General features: G+C 36.9%; 1 protein-coding gene and 1 long non-coding RNA gene across 2 annotated transcripts in view; one reads left to right on the forward strand and one right to left on the reverse strand.

Moving 5' to 3' along the window:
* Positions 1–21154, forward strand: part of ZNF407 (zinc finger protein 407) — a 611846-nt gene that overhangs the window by 468530 nt on the left and 122162 nt on the right. The gene's annotated exons all lie outside the window — the stretch shown is intronic.
* Positions 1429–19514, reverse strand: LOC110215819 (uncharacterized). Its single transcript, XR_002326614.2, has 3 exons — positions 19439–19514; positions 9389–9450; positions 1429–1568 (listed from the first exon to the last, which is right to left on the reverse strand). It is a non-coding gene; the product is annotated as an uncharacterized LOC110215819 (long non-coding RNA).

The raw sequence follows: 21154 nt of genomic DNA on the forward strand, positions 1-21154 counted from the left end.
AGTGGTTCATTTCCTGCATACAATTGAGAAATTACAGTAGTGATGAATATAAAATAATTTCTTGTATGTTATAGCAGAAACTTTAAAAGAGTTTTGGCACTTAAGAAAAGTAAAAAATTCCACCTTGTAAGCATTAAGATTTCAATTGTTCTGCTTGTCAACTGACAGCAGATTGAAGGGAGGTGTAAGAGAATTGGCAATTGAATTATTTTGTACAAATGGAGTAAGATAATTTTGAAATGAATGCATAAGAAGTCATTTATGGTCAGTGTTCTCAGCAGATGCTTAGTTCTTAATAAGGAACTTCAGAATACTGAAAAGACAGAGATTCAAGCAATGGTTGTCACAAATTTTTATTGTGGTTCCCCCAGAAACAAAAAAGAATCCAATTGTGTACTTTGTTATAGTCAAAAGAGCACTGACTGACTTGGGTATCAGGAGACTTGGATTCAAGTGTGACTCTGACACTAGCTCAGTGTTATTGGGTAAATCATTTTTCTAGGCCTCGGTTTCCTCATATTTTTAAAGTATATGATAACTTGAAGGGATTAGGTAGATAATCTCAAAGATCCTTTCAGGTACTAAAAAATTTTATGATTTTATAATATTGATTGGGGAGTCTAAAGATAGTAACCTATCTAGAAAAGAGAGTTTTTATTCTTTTATCAGATCAAATTATCTGAAGTTCTTCAGCGAGGAGTTGGACTAATTGACTTCTGAGTTCCCTTCTAACTCTACCATTTTGTAATGCTATGAAAAATATGTTAAGTACTCCTAGAAAAATGCATTGTTTTCACAGAAAAAAAAAAGCCCGCGTAAGTGGTTCCATGCAACTTCCCACCACCGCTGGGGGAAAACATTGCATTTCATTCCCTACTGAGTATCCCCTATATAAATAAGTGCTATAAGATATTACTACCCTTTTTTCTGAAATTCTTTATTGGTATAGCTCTTTTCAAGACTTCTCTGTCCACTTAATTCATACAATTGCTTTGGAAATGTGGGATTGCTTATTAATGCAAACCCACTGTATTGGCTTTTTGGACCAGATTATTTCACAATAATGGGAGTTGTCGGCTTGGGGCAGGGGTAGGGGTACGGAGTTTGGTATGAGGGGAAGAATCTGAACTGGATAATAGTCAGTTTTTAAAAATCAGTTTATTATTTGGCAGATAGCAATTTTTAAAAAAAGTATGATTGTTGAAGTCAATTTTTCACTTTTCTGTCTATCTGTAACTTCAAAATAACATGAAGACAGTATTTGCCAGTAAACAAGTCATCAACAAGACAAAGATCAACAGTTATCTGGATGAAGTCAACAGCCTTGCAAAATGTAAAACCAGCTTGGTGATGGGCAATTCACTGAGAAAGATGGATTCTGTATTCTTGAGTTTCCTCCTGTCTTCAAAGTGTTTGAAATCAGATATTGGCTTTGTGGTGGCATAGCTTTAATTTTGAAAACTGCCATTAATGAAATGATATACTACGTAGACTGCCAGTGTACTGAAGATGTCTTTATGCTGATTCAGAGTATTTAAGGACATATGCCCATTTCCACAGAGGCTGTTCTGAAAAACAAAAAACAGATTTCCTCACAGCACAGGCTACAACATTTGCACAGATTCCTTGATATGCCTACGGTTTAGAAACTCCAAAACGTAAAGAAATTACAATAGTAAGGGATAGAGGTATTGATACATCTCACACAGAAGTTAATGTCACTATGAAAATTCTGTATTTGTAGCAAACATTGTATATTCTAAATTATGTAAGATATTGGGGAAAGATTTCTCCTAGGCATTTCAAGTTTGCTTAGGTGTTGATTGTCACATCTTGGGCTGGATCAGGATCATGCCCCAAAGTTTCAATATCCGTCTTTGAAGCTAATGTAAATTATATACTTAAGAAAAACAAAACATGTAATAAGAGTGCCATGGTTTCATATGCAGTCCTCTTTTTCTGTTCTTCTTTGTGCATGGAAATATTTGTTGGTGTTTGTCAAATTCTGAGTGACCAAAGGAAAAAAAAATGTCACTCTCTTGCAAATTGTAAATTCTGTAATTTCTTTAAAATCTATTCCTTTAGGGGCAGCTAGGTGGCACAGTGAATTTAGAACCAGCCCTGAAGTCAGGAGGACCTGAGTTAAAATTTGACCTCAGACACTTGACAGTTACTAGCTGTATGACCCTGGGCAAGTCATTTAACCCCGATTGCCTCACACCAAAATAAATAAAATCTATTCCTCTCCCCCTCCCCCCAATTTGGTACTATTCACAAATTCTTTAACTCAAATAGTAAAACTTTGGCCCAATTTCTTGGAAAGCATTAATTTTGTCCTCCATTATCATATGGTAATTTTTCTAGGGAGAGGAAAAGCAGAAGGAAGGGAGTGTAGACAAAAGTGCTGCTACTTCGAACTCTGAAAGCAAGTTTATTCTCTTTTGTCAGAGGATAAGGTTGAAAAAGAAAAGAGTGGATCTGATGCTAAATAGTATTACACAAGATTTGAGAGACACTTTATGGTTATTTTAGGAAATTATTCTTGCCATCCAACTGCCTAAAAATGTTTTGTCTGCCTTTAACCTCATCAAAACAATTACAATAAGATTGCCATTATTTTTCTTATGTGTTTCTAAGACTCTTATCTGGGTTCAGAAGCTTTGGAATTAAGTCCTATAAACCCAGGGAGGTCTCCCGTTTTCTTGTTAATGGGAATACCCAGAACACATATAGCTTATGCTCTCTCACCTGACTCTCCAGGGTTTTCAGACTTTTAACAGGATATGGTTTTTAATGAGGCTGCTAGAAGCTTTAGCAACTTCTTTAATGATTTTGTTTTTACCCTTTGCTACTGCTTCCACTAGAACCCAAATGATTGTCTATACTACATACTTCTTTCTACCATTCAGATTCTGATATTTTAAGACATACTATTTTTCTTTCCTCTGTGCTGGAAAGAATAAATATTATACAGTATAAAGTCCATTATGGGAAATAGTAGTCTCAGCTCACTATATTAGAAGTGGAACATCATCAAAATACCATCTGCAAAGATCATGACAAATATTACTCACAGTATTCTGTACTTTGAAATGTACTTTTTTTTTTAATAACATGGACCTGTTTGACTTAGGCAAGAAAGTCCTCTCTGTACCAATTACCAGTAAACAAAAGGAATCCCCAAAAGACTATGAGAAGGATAGGAGCAACAGGTATGTTGTCTTGGTTTAGGGCCAACCTTCTTTGCCTTCCCCTATGTTCTTTTTTTTTCTTTACTCATTATTGTTTAGTTGTTGTTATCTCATTCTGTTCTGTATGTATTTTTGTACAAAGAGCATGGCAAAGCTTTTCAATCCCCAGAATACCCAATAGAGAACCATACTGTATCCTGTGGATGTTCGCTAGATGTTTACTCTCAATAACTTTTGTCCTTTGTTTTTTTTTATTTGTATTTATACTTGTCTTATCATCGTTGTTGTAGAAGTTTCTCTGACCATCATAATTTTTCTTTCTCAGAAAAGCTTTTGATAAGTATAGGTTTCATTTCAGAATATGGAGTTTCTTTTTTTGTTTCCTATGATCTATGTTGGTATATATTTTCAAATACATGTCCTCTTCAAGATTAGTTTTATTTTTAGTTTTTATAGTGATTTTAATCTTATTTTTTTAACCTTCAATTCCCCTTTATAGTATGTTGTTCTTTGTGGTTATTAATTTTTTGAAAGTAAAATCATTTACTTTAATGAACAGTAAAGAAAACAAAATAATTATGAATAATGTCAGTTTATGAATTTATGAATTCTTAATAGAAACACTAAGGAAAATTAGAAGATAGGAAAATTACACAGGCAAACATAGCAATTCTAAGAAGGGGCTCAGTGTACTTAACAGAACATACAAAAACATGTTATATTTTTTTTAAAAAAAGTCAAATAAGGAGCTTAGCTTTTAGTCTAAGAAACACTGCTAAATTATCAACATGGAGGCTACAATGTGGATCATAAAATCATAGACTCATACTTTTAGAGCTTAGAGGGACTTTAGTCCAATCCCCTAATTTTGCTAATAAGAAAACTGACATTTAAAGAGCTGTGTTTGTCCAAGGTCACATTGATTAGTTAAAGTGTCAATCTGAAACTCAAGCAAAGGATTCTTAGTCCAGTTCTTTTGTCTCTAGCACTACAAAATATCAGATGCTATTATCTAGAAGAGGAATAAGCCTTGCAGTGCTTGACCATAGAGGGCAGAGTGAGTTGATGTTTCTTTCACAGGTAGATTAAAGTTAGAAGTAAAGAATCTTCCTAATAATAAGGGGGGAAAATTTGAATCTGGTCCTAAAGTGGCAAGTGGTTGCACATGGCATTTGAAAACACCTTAGAACTTTAAAACCAGTAAAACGAACTGGAGCTTTTTAAAACCAACTTGGTAATTTTTTAACTTGAAAATATTTTTATTGCATTTTCTAGTTTTTTCCATACTATCCCAGAGTAGAATGGGCTACCTCTGGAGGAAGTTGCTTCTCCTTTACAGTAGATTTTCAAGCACAGTATAACCATTTGTTGAGTATGTTGTAGTGGGGCTACTTGGCTGCTAGGATCCTTTTCAGCTTTTAGATTATGCCATAACTCATTCTGTAGCAATTTGGGTAACAGTTGTTTTACTTCTGTTTTGGCAGTGATGAATTCAACATGATTTGTATTATTTTTTCCACAGCCTATCAATAAAGGTCACGATTTCTTTGAAGAGATTTAGACATAGCTGAATGCAGTGAAAAGGTTACTTTTTTCTACAGAACATGATGGAAGTGAATAACCTCCACCTTGTACAACTTAGAAATATTCTCTATTATCCATCTATATTGTACCAAATACCTAAAAATGCATTTTGATTCTTTTGGGAAATGAGAATTATTCCCTCTTTTCTTCGATGAAAGTTTTGAGACTAGAATGAAAAAGAGTATATTCATTATGTAACTTGGCGTGCACTTTAATCACTTTTCTAATTAGATATTTAAAATATTTGCAGAAACAGAATTTGAAGCTTTCCACAAGAAGACTAAAAAGGAGTGGCCTCCATGTTTTCTAATTTGAATGAAAAATCTACCATACATTTCTCATTGTTGACTATAACTTGGCTCACCTTAGGGTGTATTGTTTTTAGCAGTTCAATTAAGAAAGTTGTTTATGGGAATGGGTCATTTCCTTTTAAAGAAGTACTGTTTTAGGTGATTTTTTTCTTCAAAAATGAGCTCCTGAGATTCCCAAGAGAAGGCAGAATGTACCTAGTGCTTAACACAGTCACTATGATCTTTTGGCATGCAGTTGATATAGCAAACCCTTATGACATATCATTAATAGCTATATTATTATGTCAATACAACATATAAATGATGTTGCTTTAAATTCAACTTCATCTAATTAGGATATAAACTCAAAAATATTGGTTAGAGGAAAATAGAACCTAACAGCCTTAAGGTTTTCATTTTCTTTTGTTTATTATTAAATCAATATTTTTTTTAGAATGACTGAAATAACAATGCAACCTTTACTAATCTTTTACTGAAAGAGCTAGTCTTAAAAATTTTATGGAGCTTTGGGATTCAATTTTAGCATTTGAAATTGTCATTTCTGTTTAGGAATGGAGCATCCCAGATTACTAGATATTAATATGGATGTTACTTAAAAAGCAAAACAAAGCAAAAAACCTTTAGGCTATGAGTGTAAAAAACAATCACATTCAACAACATGCATGATTTTCCTTAGAACTCTTCTTTAATATTGCCTTTCTGTGATATTCAAGAGAGGAATTTAAATAGAAGACAGGATTGTTATATACTCAGTGAGAAATGGTGTTCACACAGTAGCTGACTAGTTTAATGTCCTGTGTTAGACTTTTTCCAACCACTTTAAAACTTTATTACCACCACCCCTGTTAAGTCTTGGAGTTTTCGCTTTCCACAAAGCACTTGGGATCTGTGGGCTATTGCACAGGAATCATGTTAAAAAAATAATCCTTTACTCATCCAACCACACACACACACACACACACACACACACACACACACACACACACACACACCTGAAAAAATATGGTTATAAAATTGAGAGATTATCAGTGGGAAGTTTTAAAAAAATCATTGATATCTTTTGGTGTCATCTCTATTCAGTATGTGGGATGATTATACACAACAGAATTTTCTCCTTCCTTTGAATTCTGGCCTCTCAGTTCAAATGCTACTTCACATGCCAGCTTTTTCCTCATCCCCCACCAGTTATTAGTTCTCTCCCTCCCTGTCTATCTTGAAATTGCTTTGAGTTTTCATTATGTATACTTTGTATTTATATATTTGTGAACATTTTGTTTCCTTCTAGTAGAAGGCAGAAGAGTTCTAGTTTTGTCTTCATATCCCACAGTACTTTGCACATAGTAATTACTTAATAAATATTTATTGAATTGAATTTGGAACATCACCTATTTGGTTTTTGGTATCTGTAGAGACAGCAATTTTGCCCTAAACCCACCCAAAAGTGTGCCTCAGGCCTGGACCTTGAAAGAAGTTTGCTTCCCTAAGCACCATAAAAGCTGAGAAAGATAGCTCAGCCATGGCCTTGAATGTGGGAGTTGAAGAAAAGTAGAAAGAAAGCACATGATTCAGCCCTTGTGAAGCTCACAAGTTAATAGAAAGGAAATAGAGCAAACATTGATAAAATCATAGAATTTTATAATTGGAATCAAACTATACATCCCTAAAAGTTCCTTCCATTTAACTGATTGATGACATTCTTGAAAATTATACCCAGTAAGCCAGATGTGCTTGCACATGCCATAATTTCACTTACCTGGCTGGTGACTCTCTTGGCCTTAATAGTTCTGAGCTTCAATGGGCTATACCCATCAGGTGTCCACACTAAATTTGGCATATATGATGCTTAAAGAGGGTTAAATGAGCCCAAGATGGAGTTGGTGCAGGTCAAAGCTCCCACTCTAGTAAGTAGAGGGATCTACCCCCCTGAATAACCCTACGCTTCTCGCCTGGGCAATATAAGGAAACCCAGTCTTTAAAAAAAAAAATGAGGGGGCAGTTAGGTGGTGCAGTGCATACAGATCCAGCCTTGGAGTCAGAAGGGCCTGAGTTCAAATTTGACCTCAGACACTTGACACTTACTAGCTATGTGACCCTGGGCAAGTCACTTAACCCCAATTGCCTCGCCAAAAGAAAAAAAAAGGCAAAAATAAAATGAGAAAAGAACATCTAATAAATCTTATCACTTGTCACACACAGACGTGGTTTTACCCTCCTGAGTATTCTGCTAAAAATGCTATGGTTGGTCAGTCCACTATGGTTTGTCAGTGTCCTAATTAAAGGGAAGCCCTGTAGAACTTAACATAATACTACAGATATGGTCATGCTAATTCAGAAGACAGTAGGATAGTAGTAGTAGTAGTAGTAGTAGTAGTAGTAAGCTGACAATTATATAATGTTTATTATGTGCCAGGAACTATGCTAAATGCTTTACACTTATTATCTTATTTGATCCTGAGAGGTAGGTGCTTTTATCATCCCCATTTTACAGATGAGTAAACTGACTTAGTCAGGGTGACACTGCTAGTAAGTGTCTGAGGCCACATTTGACTCTGGTCTTCCTGACACCAGGCCCAGTGCTCTCTCCATTGTAGCCCCTAACTAACTTTGCATTATTGACTCACTTGTCCTGAGCTTTGTCCTTCTGTGAATGTAGCCTCAGACTGCATTAATATTTTGGCACATATACACACACATAGGTCTATATGTCTGCATATCACAATGTTAGATTATTAAACTTGCAGTCAACAAAAACGTCTAGGTCCTTTACCCTACAAACTATTAGGTCAAATCTCTTTTCTGTATTTATAAAAGTGATTTTTTTCTTAAACTAAGTGCTTTACATTGCTTCCTATTCCATATCACATTGTTGCTTCATACATGGATTGCATACTTTTAAATGTATGTGATTTAAACATTATGTAACCAGTTATATTTGGTACAGAAATAGGTAATGAGGTAGTTGCTAGTATATGTTTTGAGCAATGTTACCACAGAGAGAAAGAAGGAGGACATTTCAGATGAACCTTTATCATGAGTTCTGATTTTGTTCACAGTTCAGCGAAGACCAAAGGCACATGCTCAAGATAGTAGTAAGCAAAATTATTATTGATCTGCGTAAATGGCATTTGAATTGATGAGAAAAATTCATGGAGGATAGGTGAGGATGGATGTCATTCATATGGTGATTATGGAAAATTCTTGGTGGCTGTAATTTCTCCTTTTTCCCTTTTGGAATTACCATCTCCTTTCTCTCCATTAATTGTTAAATGCCTCCTGGTTTTCTCCAAAATGAATAGGACTTTAAAATATTATCTAACAGTTCAAACATATTGATGCTACTCAAATGTTAAATAATAATAATAATAATTCTATTTGAGAAGCATCATGTTACAGCGAATAGAGTGATGGACTTAGAGACTGAAAGTCTCTGAAAGTTATGGTTTCAAGTCTTGCCTCTGCTATTTACTAGCTTTATGACCCTGGACAAGTCTCTCAACCTCTACATGCCTTAGATAACTCTCTCCAGCTCATTTACTGGAGCATAGAGGGTTATTGTTTTTTCGGTGAGGAAATCATAGATCTGTCACATGTTTGCATGATTATATTTAAGTCCATATCTTTTAAATGCCTTTTCTTTGAAGATACTTGAAAAATCATAAACTGAAAAAGTCAATTTATTGCAAGGAGTCAGGTCAAGGAATGAGTTAAAAGCTCGCTACAGATCAGAAATTAAGGGAACAAGAAAGACTATAATTAGGTGCATGTATATTTTGTTACCCATGTCTCTTAAGTGTTTGATACAGTGAGACAAAAGTTGAGCCTTCCCTGTGTCTACTATTTTATTTCAGTATTAGTATTGCATAAAAACAAACATTCAGTAATAATCCCTTTTCTCAGAACTTTTGAAATTCTATCAATACAATAAATGTTTTACCTTTTCAAAAATTTCACTGTTCTTATTTATGCAATTTCTAGGGCTAACCTAGTCTTCTTATTGGTAAGATTTGCTTTTTAAGTACACATTGTATTCTCATTACAGAATTGAATATAGCTCTAAGTTGATTTTTCTTAGAGTCTCTTGTTGGGGTTGTGTTTTTAATATGTCCTTGAAACATTTTCTCTGCCCACCTCGTGAACACTTGCCAAGTTTGATCTCTCTACACACAATACACTTGAGAAATCTGTTGTCATCCTTCCAAACAACATGTCCTGCCCAGCAGAGCCATGCTTTAATTAGCATGATTTCAACATGGTTTTTATTTCCTATATTTAAGTACACTTATCTATTCATAAATTGCTTACCATTTGATGTGCAAGATGGACAAGAAGCAGCATAAATTACACTTATTAGGACTTGGGTTTCCCTAGCAATAGAAAAAGATCAAGATAATCAACAATGAGAATTTAGACTTTTTTTATCTTTAGACCATAATGACTCTAAATGTAATTTTTATCATTAGGTCTGATAAGCTACTGTCAAAATGAACAAGTTTTCCAGTAGGAGTTATCACTCAGCAGTTGCCTTCCACATACTCTGTACATTTATCTCTTGTTTAATCAGTTCTCAATATCACTAATGAGCATTAGCACACCAAATCCTGGGGGTCAAACTAAGTTTTATTTCTTAATACACATTTATATAATGTCATGAGAGGTATAGTAGATAGAGAGTTGAGCTCAGGATCAGGAAAGACTAGTTTGAGGTCTTGCCTCTGACACATCCTGAATGGTTTAGTAACCTTAGGCAAGTCACTCAACTTTTCTGTGCCCTAGAAAACTCTCTAACACTGGGTTGCAGAGGAGGTGCCAGGCTGCATTCATTGGTAGAGGGAATTTCCTCATCTAGGAGATCCATATAACAGTGAAATCACAGATTCAGATCCTGTCCATATCCCTATTTCTATAATCCCCCAGTATTGGGTATCAATAATCATCACTGCCAAATATGTCTGTAAATGGTGACTTTCCTCAACTGATGGCTTCAGCTGCTCACAAAACAGTCTCAAATGGTTTCCCTTATCTATCTGATTGGGACTGTTGTCAAGTACTTTTCTTTTCTTTTCATTAAAGTCTTTGTAAAGTCCAAGAATTCCATGCAGCTCTACTTTACTCTCTTAGGACATTAAAGGAAGGTTTTTCAGTAAGCTCCATGTTTAACCAATAGTACGGTTTTCTTTTGAGTTTAGACAGCAACATCATTAATCCTATCTACTGATGGGTTTTCATTGTATTTGCCTACTCAGTTAAGACTAGAGAGAAGTTCACACGCTCATCTATATTTTGTACAGATACATGGTCAGTGTCAGTGATGCTTTTTGATTGCAGTTACTTGGTACCATGGAATAAACATACTTTTCAGAAGGTTGGTGAGAAGCAGTTGAGAAACTATCTAGTTGTTTAAGAGAGATTGTCTGACTGATTGATAGTTTCTTGATCATACTAAATTTTAAATTTTAGAGATTTCACAAAATAAACAAATGTCCCCAAAGCTAAATTAATTTTTAGTAGCAGTCATTCTTTGATATCACAGCTTCACTAAGGTATTAATGTATAGACAGCCAATAAAAATTGTAGTATATTAAAACCGTCTCTGTAGACTCTAAATACCATGAACAGAGACATCTCTTTTTTGTTTAGTCAATACTGCTTTCTCATCATCAGCTAGGTGACGTAGTAGTAGGGACTGGAGGTAAGGGGACATGAGTTCAAATCCAGCCTCAGCCCCTTATTAGCTGTATAACCCTGTACTAGTTATTTAACTTCCATCTGCCTCAGTTTGCTCAGCTGTCAAATGGGGATAATAATATCACATATCTCCCAGGGTTGTTGTGAGGCTCAACTAAGATATTTTTAAAGTACTTAGCATAATGCCAACATATAGCAAGTGTTGAATAAATGACGATTAAATGCTTATTTCCATCTTTCTTGTTATTGGAATATCTGGGCTTAATAGAAATGAAGCCAAAGTTATAAAGTCATCCAAGAAAATGCAAATATTTTTAAAGGCCTACTTATACATGTACCAATCCTCTTCTTAACTTCCCTATTACTATTGAGGGCATCCTCAACTCCTCACTCTCCTTCACTCCCCATATCCAACCAGTTGTCAAGCCCTGTTGATTTTACTTTTGCAACATCTCTCATATCTTCTTTCCTCTGACATATGCCTGGACTGTTGCAATTGGAAAGGAGTAAAGTGAAAGAAGATTGGAAAGGTAGGAAGGGGTCAAGTTATGAAACGCTTTTAACACCAAATAGAGAACTTTATATTTGAACTGGGAGGTAAAAGAGAACCACTGAGTTCTTGATTTATCCTTGCCATTACCCAATGTGGGCCAATTAGATTTCATGGAAAGAAACAGTTCCTCACGCATAGTGTTATTTCTTAGTTCTGACCATCAATATGCAGATATATGCCTTTGGTCACCAGGAGGAATAGTAAGAAAATGTGTATGTATCAATATCAACCATCACAATAACTACAAAAAAGAAACCTGAATTCAAGTCCTGATAATGGTAAATCAATTGCATCTTCCTCACAGATGACCAACATCACAATGATTTCTTCAAGTTTTTTTTCAAAACCTACCTTTCCCTTCTCATTTGCTTATGTCTTAGTATTTCCTTACTAAAAAAAAACCTAAAGGGTAGCAAGGGATGTAAATTCCTTTATGATTATAGCCTTATCCATTATTAGCAATTCAAGAAAATGTCTTTTTGGGGCGGAGCCAAGATGGCGGAGTGAAAGCAGTGACTTGCTTGAGCTCTCCCCCAAACCCCTCCAAATACTCATAAAAAATGGCTCTAAACTAATTCTGAAGCAGCATAACCCACAAAAAGACAGAGTGAAACAAATTTCCAGCCCAAGACAACCTGGATGATTGATCAGAAAGGTGTATCGCGCTGGGCTGGGAGCGCAGTGCAGTGCGGCTTGGGCGCAGGCTGCATCAAACCTGGAGCAGGATTCAGAGGACTAAATCGTGGGCAGCTGAGGTTTCCAGACTCCTCAACCCACTAATGCCAAAGACAACTTAGAAGGTCAGTGGGAAAAGTCTGTTTCTGTCGTGGTCAGAGAGGAAGGTGGGGTTTCAGCTCCATTTCCCAAGAGTGTGGCACTGGGGGGGGGGGGAGCAGCTGCTTCCCAAGCTTCTGGCCCACAGACTGAGGGGGAATCCAGTGGCTGATCAGAGAGGGACTGCAGGGATCTCTTTGCCAGTGCTGAGGCAGGAATCTCTTGCTTTGCCCATGTGTGGATCTGGGTCACAGTTCTGGGCGGCAGTGCTGGGGTGAGGAGGAGCGCTGGTATGGGGGAGCTTGCAGTGGCTGTGAAGAGGAACCCCTCCTCACAGTTACAGGACAGAAAGGAATACTTGTGGTCACAGGCCAGAAAAGGAGTAAACACCTTGCCCCTTATCATACCTCCTTGGAAGAACTGAAAATTTACAGGTCCCTACAAGTATCTCTGAAAACAGCCCTGAAGCTTGGGACAGTACATTTGCCACGTTGGAAGCAGATTCTTACCTTAACAAAGAGTTTAAAACTCAAGTAATTGGCCGGGATCATGAACAAGCAGCACAAAAAGAGTCAGACTATATTATCTTACTTTGGTGGCAAAGAAGATCAAAATATACAACCAGAAGACAACAAAGTCAAAGCTACTACATCCAAAGCCTCCAAGAAAAATATGAATCAGTCCCAGGCCTTGGAAGAGCTCAAAAGGGATTTTGAGAAGCAAGTAAGGGAAGTAGAGGAAAAACTGGGAAGAGAAATGAGAGTGATGCAAGAAAATCATGAAAAACAAGTCAACAGCTTGCTAAAGGAGACCCAAAAAAATACTGAAGAAAATAACACCTTAAAAAACAGCCTAACCCAAATGGCAAAAGAGGTCCAAAAAGCCAATGAGGAGAAAAATGCCCTAAAAAGAAAAATTGGCCAAATGGAAAAGGAAGTCCAAAAGATTACTGAAGAAAATACTTCCTTAAAAATTAGAATAGAGCAATTGGAAGACAGTGACTTTATGAGAAATCAAGACACTGTAAAACAAATCCAAAAGAATGAAAAATTAGAAAACAATGTGAAATATCTCATTGGAAAAACAACTGACCTGGAAAATAGATCCAGGAGAGAGAATTTAAAAATTATTGGACTATCTGAAAGCCATGATCAAAAAAGAGCCTAGACATCATCTTTCAAGAAATTATCAAGGAAAACTGCCCTGATATATTAGAACCAGAGGGCAAAATAGAAATTGAAAGAATCCACAGATCTCCTCCTGAAAGAGATCCCCAAAGGAAAACTCCTAGGAATATTGTAGCCAAATTCCAGAGTTCCCAGGTCAAGGAGAAAATATTACAAGCTGCCAGAAGGAAACAATTCAAGTACTGTGGAAACACAATCAGGATAACACAAGATTTAGCAGCTTCTACATTAAAGGACTGCAGGGCATGGAATATAATATTCTGGAGGGCAAAGGAGATAGGATTACAACCAAGAATCACCTACCCAGCAAAACTGAGTATAATCCTTCAGGGGAAAAAATGGTCATTCAGTGAAATAGAGGACTTTCAAGCATTCTTGATGAAAAGACCAGAGCTAAACAGAAAATTTGACTTTCAAATACAGGACTCCAGTGGAACATGAAGAGGTAAACAGGAAAGAGAAATCATAAGAGACTTATTAAGATTGAACTGTTTACATTCCTGCATGGAAAGATGATATTTGTAACTCATGAGAACTTTGTCAGTATTAGGGTAGTTGAAGGAAAAAAATTGTATGTATGTATATAGATTAGATAGAGGGCACAGGGTGAGTTGAAGATTAAGGGGTCATATCTGGAGAATAAAATTAAGGGATGAGAGAGGATGATACTCGGAGAAGAAAGGGAGAGGTAGAATGGGGTAAATTATCTCACAAAAAAAAACAGAAAAGAAAAGTCTCTCACAGTGGAGGGGAAACAGGGGAAGGTGAGAGGGAATGAGGGAATCTTATTCTCATAGGATTTGGCTTAAGGAGAGAATAACATACACATTCAATTGGGTATGGAAATCTGTCTTACCCTACAGGAAAATAGGGGGAGAAGGGGACAAGAGAGCAGGGGGATGATAGAGAGGAGGGCAGATTGGGAAAGAGGGTAATCAGAAGCAAATACTTCTGAGGAGGGACAGGGTCAAAAGAAAGAATAGAATAAATGGGAGGGCAGGATAGGATTAAGGGAAATACACATGTCTACTAAGGAAGTGTTTTGCATAACTGCACATGTACAACCTATATTGAGTTGCTTGTCTTTTCAATGAGGGTGGGTGGGGAGGGAGGAAGGGAGAAAATTTGGACCTCAATGTTTTAAAAGCACATCTTTTAAAAAAAATGTTTTCACATGCTACTGAGAAATAAGAAATACAGGAAATGGGGTACAGAAGTCTATCCTGCTCTACAGGAAAATAGAAGGGGAAGGGGATAACAGAAGGGAGGGGGGAGAGATAGAAGGAGGACAGGGGAAGGGGTATTCAGAATGCATGCATCTTGGGGTGGGGGGAGGGGTGAGAAATTTGGAACTCAAGAATTTGTGGAAGTGAATATTGAAAACTAAAAATAAATAAATTTATATTAAAAAAAAAGAAAATGTCTTATTTACATTTGCCAAGAATTTAATAGTTAAATTCAAACTTATTAGTATTCCTTTTTTGTATCTGGGGCAGAACCAAGCTAATACAGACTAAAGTTCATTCACAGGGATGTTGACTTACCTAATAACTCATGCTTATTCATAAATCCTAAGAATGTTAGAGCTAGAAGGGACTTGGGAGATTATCCCACATATGCCTATAGAGGCTAGGAAACTGAAGTGATTGTTCAAGTTTAGTCATATGTTTAATTAGTTCTAGCTAAAATTGGAACCCAGATCTCCCAATTTTGAATGTGATGCTTTTTCTATTATGCTAAAAAACTAATGCATACCATTAGATAGTGATACTAAAATCAGTTCTCTGTGACAGCTCAAAGGTCTACTATCCTTGTTGCCTATGAACCCTTGATGACATCTTATTCATTCTTCATGCCTAGCTGTAATCCTAATTTTTCCATGAATTTTTCTATACCACTCTAAGCTGCTTTAGTTTTACCCAATTTAACATCCATTGCCTTGTGATATCTCTTTCATTTCCCCATTATTGAATCTTATCACCTCAAATGCTATTAAATCTGACCCATGCGTGGACCTGAATGCCTTGTACAAAATGCTTAATGAGTAGACACCTAGCCTCTCATCAGAAATCTCCAATGATGAGAACCTCCCTCTGTCCCATGATAGTCCATTGTACTTTAGTGCAGTTCTGAATGTTAGGAACCTTTTCCTTATGGAACCAAAGTCTATACTTTCTTCTCATTGCTCCTAGTTCCTTCCTGTGAGGCCAAGTAAAACAAGCATAATTCTTCTTCCATGTGATAATAATAGCAATGACACATTTCCATACCCTTTTAAGGTTTGCAAAGTGCTTTCCTTATCATAGCCCTGTGAGGTGGCCTCCATATGACAGTTTTCATTAAATAAATTCTTATCTATTAAATCCATACCCCATAACAGTATCACAGGGATACTTCCTGGTTAGGGAAACTTTGGTCATGAACAGTGCATCCTTCACTAGGACATTAGCTGGACCCTTTGTAAAAAGTATTCTGGCTTACTGTTCTTCAAAGCATGAGTCTCAAAGCACTGTGCCTAAAGCCCTATTTGGCCTCAGTGTCTGAATTCCAGAGACACTGCCCCTTCCCTCATTTAAAAAAAAACTTTCTAATTTCTTTGTAAATACTTACCTACCCAATCTAGTCTCCCATTTTGTGAAAGACAAAAAAGTCTCACTGGCTTAACTTCATTATTCCTTGAATTCATTATTTAATGGCTTCCCATACCCCAAGAAGAAAGCAACTGCTATTGAACCATTAGGTGATAAGAAGAGGAACCTAATTTACTTAGTACTTAGATGGATTTGGTGTTGTTTGGCCAGTTTGAAGTATTTATAGTCTTGTCTGAGGCAGAGGGATTTATTGTGATGAGGGCAGGGGATAGGTCTGTGATGCTAGGGACAAGGTCTGCCATATGCAGGAAGAGGTTATACACCAGAGTGAGAAAAGGTCCCATATTTAGCATAAGGAGCCTAGACTTGTTGAGGGTGGAGAAATCAGTGTCAACTAACAGCTTTGTCATTCACTTCCAGGTCCAGTTAATAGATCCAGGGCTTATTGAGAAGGGACCTGTGCATAAGGGGTGATGTTCCAGGGAAGGAAGCAGCCTCTAAGTCCTACACTGTGTACCAAGGCAGAAATAAGTTAAAAAAACAAGTTTCAGCTGCATGGCTCATACAAGAAGACCTAAATGGGTGTCTCAGTGCCAAATTCCAGTACAGTCTGAAGCCTGCAGAGGAATATTCAGGAAAGGATTCCCAGATCAAATGGAAGCCCACAGTTCTGTTACCCCAAACCAGCAGAACTTAACAGCTGACTGAGAGCAGCTGAGACCAACAGCAGTGTACTGGAACTCCACATGGGGCAAGTCCACAGACCCAAACCCAGGTCAGGAATTTGCAGAGAAATATAAAGAAGCAGAAAGCTTAGAATGCCATATTCCAGAAAGCAAAGAGTGTGGGCTTATAACCAAGAACAACTTACCCAGAAAAGCCTAGTATAATCCTACAGGGAGAACAAAAGAACCTTTAATAAAAGACTAAAACTGCTATCACCTTTGAAGTACAAACACAGGAGTTGAGAAATATAAAAAGGGCATCCTTGTTGTTGTCCCTCATACTCAAAGAGGACCAAAATGGCATCATAATGTCAGGGTCAATGTATTGTGTATCCAGCTGTGGCTAATCAGATCAGCACTCAGAAGGTTCTACTACAGATTGGGCACAAATAGTCCATGTGAACATTTGGGATATAGATGTCTCTAATTTTCTGTGTTTCTTTTGAGCTACTGCAATTTTGCTTTGCTCATAGAACATAGTTCCCTCTTTGATGCAGGCACAACATGCTGGATAGTCCTGTGCTGGTGTCTCCTATGTCTCACAATCAATACCAAAATTCTTCAGAGAGACCTTGAGAGTGTTGCTTTTTCTGACCTCTGTGTGAGGTTGCTTTGTGTGAGTTCTCTGTAAAATAGTCCTTTAGGTCAGCATATGTTTGGCATTTGAACAGTGTGGCCTGCCCATCAGAGTTGCACTCTCTGCAGTAGAGTTTGAATGCTTGGCAGTTTAGTTTGAGAAAGGATCTTCGTGTCCAGAACCTTATATTGCCATGTGATCTTCAGAATATTCCTAAGACAATTCAAATGGAAGTGGTTCAATTTTCTGGCATTGTGCTAGTAGACTGTCCAGGTTTCACAGTCATCCTACAGCAAGGTCAGGCCAGTGGCTCTGTTGTCCTTTAGTTTGGTAGGCAGCCTAATACCTCTTCTCTCACACTTTCTTTCAGAGCCTCCCAAATGCTCTGCTACCTCTGGCAGTGTGTGCATCAAAAGGAGTTGTGCTTTCACAGGAGTGAACAATGACGAGACTAAATATGGATAACTGTTTATATTCTAATATAGGGAAATGATACATGAGACCCTCCATACCCTGCCGCCAACAGGGATCATAGAGAGAGTCTAATTAGCCTGCAAGTGGTTCTTGATGATCTCAAATGAAGAATGAAAAAGGAAGGGCAAGGGGAATACCCTAAAGAGTGAAAGGGAGGAGGTTAGAGAATAGTATCTTATGTAATAGGGGTGCACAAATCAAAGTTTAAACAAGGAGGAAGGAGTTGGGGGAGCAAGTGATATTTAAACTTACTCTCATCTTAAGTTGTCAAAGGAGGGAAGAATACATATATACACAGTTGGATCCAGAAATAAATATCACTCAACAAGGAAACAGGAAGGAAATGGGGAAAGGGAGAGGGGGGAATAAGAGAGAGGTTAGAATAAGGGAGGAATTAGTTCTAAGCACAACAAACTAAGGATGTGTAAAAATATTTATAGCTCTTTCTGAAGTGTCAAAGAGTTGGAATATCTGAGGGGGAACCAACCAATTAGGTAATAGCTGAAGAAATTATGATACATAAATGTAATGTAATTCTATTGTGTTATAAGAAATGATGATGTGAATGTTCTCAGAGAAATCTGTGATGATGAAATGATGAAAAGTGAAGTGAGAAGAATTGGGGGATAATTGATATGATAATACCAATACTGTAATGATATAAACTTTGAAAGCCTTAAAAACTTTGATCATTGTTATGAAGAATCACAATTCTGGAGGATTCATGATGAAACACGATACCTATCTCCTGATAGAAAAGTTAAGGACTCAGAGTACAGAATGAGATTTTCTTTTAAGCTGCCAATGTAGAAATCCTTGCTTGACTGTACATATTTGTAACAGTAGTTTTGTTTTTTCTTTCTTTCTCAATTGGGGGTGCAGGGTAAAATGGAGAAAAAGCAGATTTTCTCTGATTAAAAAAAATTTAATTTAAAAAAAAAAGCAAGAAAAATTGTTCTGGCCCTGCAAAGTTGATAAACAGTCAACAGTTACAAGCCATATGCCATGTTAGTGATTCTGATGTCCTTGTTGTCTCCTGTTGTCAAACTATGACATAATTGCCAGGAACTACTTAGAGCCAGAAACTCGTTATGACATATTTGCAAAACATTGACTAGGACTCTGTGTGGATGCTGCAGCACATTGGGCCTAAATTTTACAGTAAATTCTCCTTATTTTCCCAACAAGCCAGGAATTAATTCAGAAGAAATGTTAATTGATGGCAAAATTCTTACATGTTACATGATTTTAATGAAACAAAATAAAAAATACTGCATGTGGTCATCACAGGACCATGCTCATGCTGTCCAATATTTCATAATTGCAGATGGCTTCTCTCTTAGGGACTCAAATACAGTTACATTTCTCCACAATCTGATGATTTTTACACTGGAGGATTGCAACAATACCAAAGAAATCCTCTAATGTTTTCAAGGCAATATTTTGCTCTTTTAAAAGAATTAATGCTAAAGAGAGCTGCAAAACTTCTAAGCAAAATGTCCGTTACCTGACTGCATATGTACTGCTCTAAAGCAAACGAAGCAGCCGTAGTCAAAGGCCAAGCCCAAACTTCTGCCTTTTTTTTTTGTTGTTGTTGATCACTGAACCAGAAATATCCACCATGCCCTTGGGGAGAGCAAGAACTGCTTTTCCAACAGTGGTCAAACTTGTCAGTGCTTGGAGCCACACATGACCTCACATGCCACACAAGCCTCACATGGACAAAAGATAGTATTTAAGGAAAGGGGAGAACACTTAAATAAAATACAAAGGTATAACACAGTACCTGTCATAATGTATCCTTGTCTCTGGCCCAGAACTGATGTGGCAGCAGAGACCTGGAATCATGCAGCATCTTGGGACTGAGGTGACAGAGTCGTGGTAAAGAAACAGAAATGATGAATAGTCAGTTTAAACTCATCTCTGAAATACTCTTGAAATATCAAAAAAGGTTTCTAACTTCATATTGCTGAAGATATTAGTATTATGTATTCATATACATAGTAATGAGGGTTCTGCTTAGGAAAACTTTGATCAGTGAAGTCAGTCATTCAGTCAACAAGCAATTATCAAATGTATGTTCTATACCAAGTACTGCACTTAAGTACTAGGAATACAAAGAAGGACAAAAATAGACACATCCCTTCAAAGAGAAAAGTAAAAAATTAATGTATTTATTCCTTTACTTTTTTCTCTAAAACCCTATTCTGAGGCCCGTTCTGATGAGAATGACTTTGGGTTCTCCAAGGCCATTCCAGCAGAGCTAAAGCTAAGGTAGGCCCTACCAAGCTGGAAAAGTTTTAGTTATGGACCTGACCACAGACTTTGTCATCTTTTAGAGCCAGTATGATAGTACAGTGGATAGAGTACTATGTCTAGATTCAAGAAGACCTGAGTTCAAATCCAACCTCAGACACTTACCAGTTGTGTGAACAAGTCACTTAACCACCATCTGCCTCTGTTTCCTCAACTGTGAAATGAAGATAAAAATAGCACCTCTCTCCCAAAGTTGTTATGAGGATCAGATGAGACAGTATTTGTAAAATACTTAACGACAGGGCCTGGCACATAGTAGACATTTAACAAATGCTTATTTCAGTATGGGCAAAGAGGAAATAAATGCATCTTCTAGCCTGGCTAAGTTTGTAAACGCCATAACCAGATGCGTGATGGTGTTTAGCCACCAACTGATTAATTTTTATGGCCACAACAATTCATGAAACATCCTGTGCTGTACAAAGGCATAGAAAGTTTGCAGGCAGCATAGGTAGAGAGCGTGCCCTCATTAACGAAATCATAGATCCTTGAATTCTATCCTGAACCTAAAAGGATCAAGGGACTTAGAAAAAAGAGAACAAGAAAAAGAGTTGTTGTGTCCTCTAGGTGGTTCAGGAGTATCAAATAGCAGTGGAGTGGCCCAGATGACAACAAAAAAAAAGGTAAAATCTCATTACAAAAATTGCTATTGCAAAAAGAGTTAGATATTTATAGAGTTTAAATTGTTCCAAGTGCCAGTCCATGGCCAACTTATATTAAGAGCTATTGGCTGAACAGAATTTCAGTGCAACAACAAAATTTGGATGACCTCCTAGAATTTATTTTAATGGGAAGTGTACCATATGGGAATTTGAGCCACCACGTGAATGAGAAGATAAAGGGAAAATGCAAAATGGAATGAAGTACAATTAAAACCAGGAATGGTTAGAGCAAGTTTCCCAGATTTTTGTTCAGGATGTATGAAAACGATTGAGTCATGAATAGTGTCAAAAGCTACATTGAGTTAAAGCAGGATAAGGGAAGAAAAGAATCCAAGTGGTGATAATTAACCATATGGAGGACAGTCTGAGAACAGCAAAAGCCAGAATAAAAGTAGTCATGAAAGTTATCTCAAAATTAGCAAGCTTGAGGCTCTGCTTTTGCCGTTTTGTCTTTGAACACAGTGGTGTACTCTCCCCTGCCCCCTCTTTCTTTCTACGTCTCCTTTCCTTTCTTTCACCCATGT

Source organism: Phascolarctos cinereus, unplaced genomic scaffold, assembly GCF_003287225.1.
Source record: "Phascolarctos cinereus isolate Bilbo 61053 unplaced genomic scaffold, phaCin_HiC Scaffold_4;HRSCAF=312, whole genome shotgun sequence".
Lineage (NCBI taxonomy): Eukaryota > Metazoa > Chordata > Mammalia > Diprotodontia > Phascolarctidae > Phascolarctos > Phascolarctos cinereus.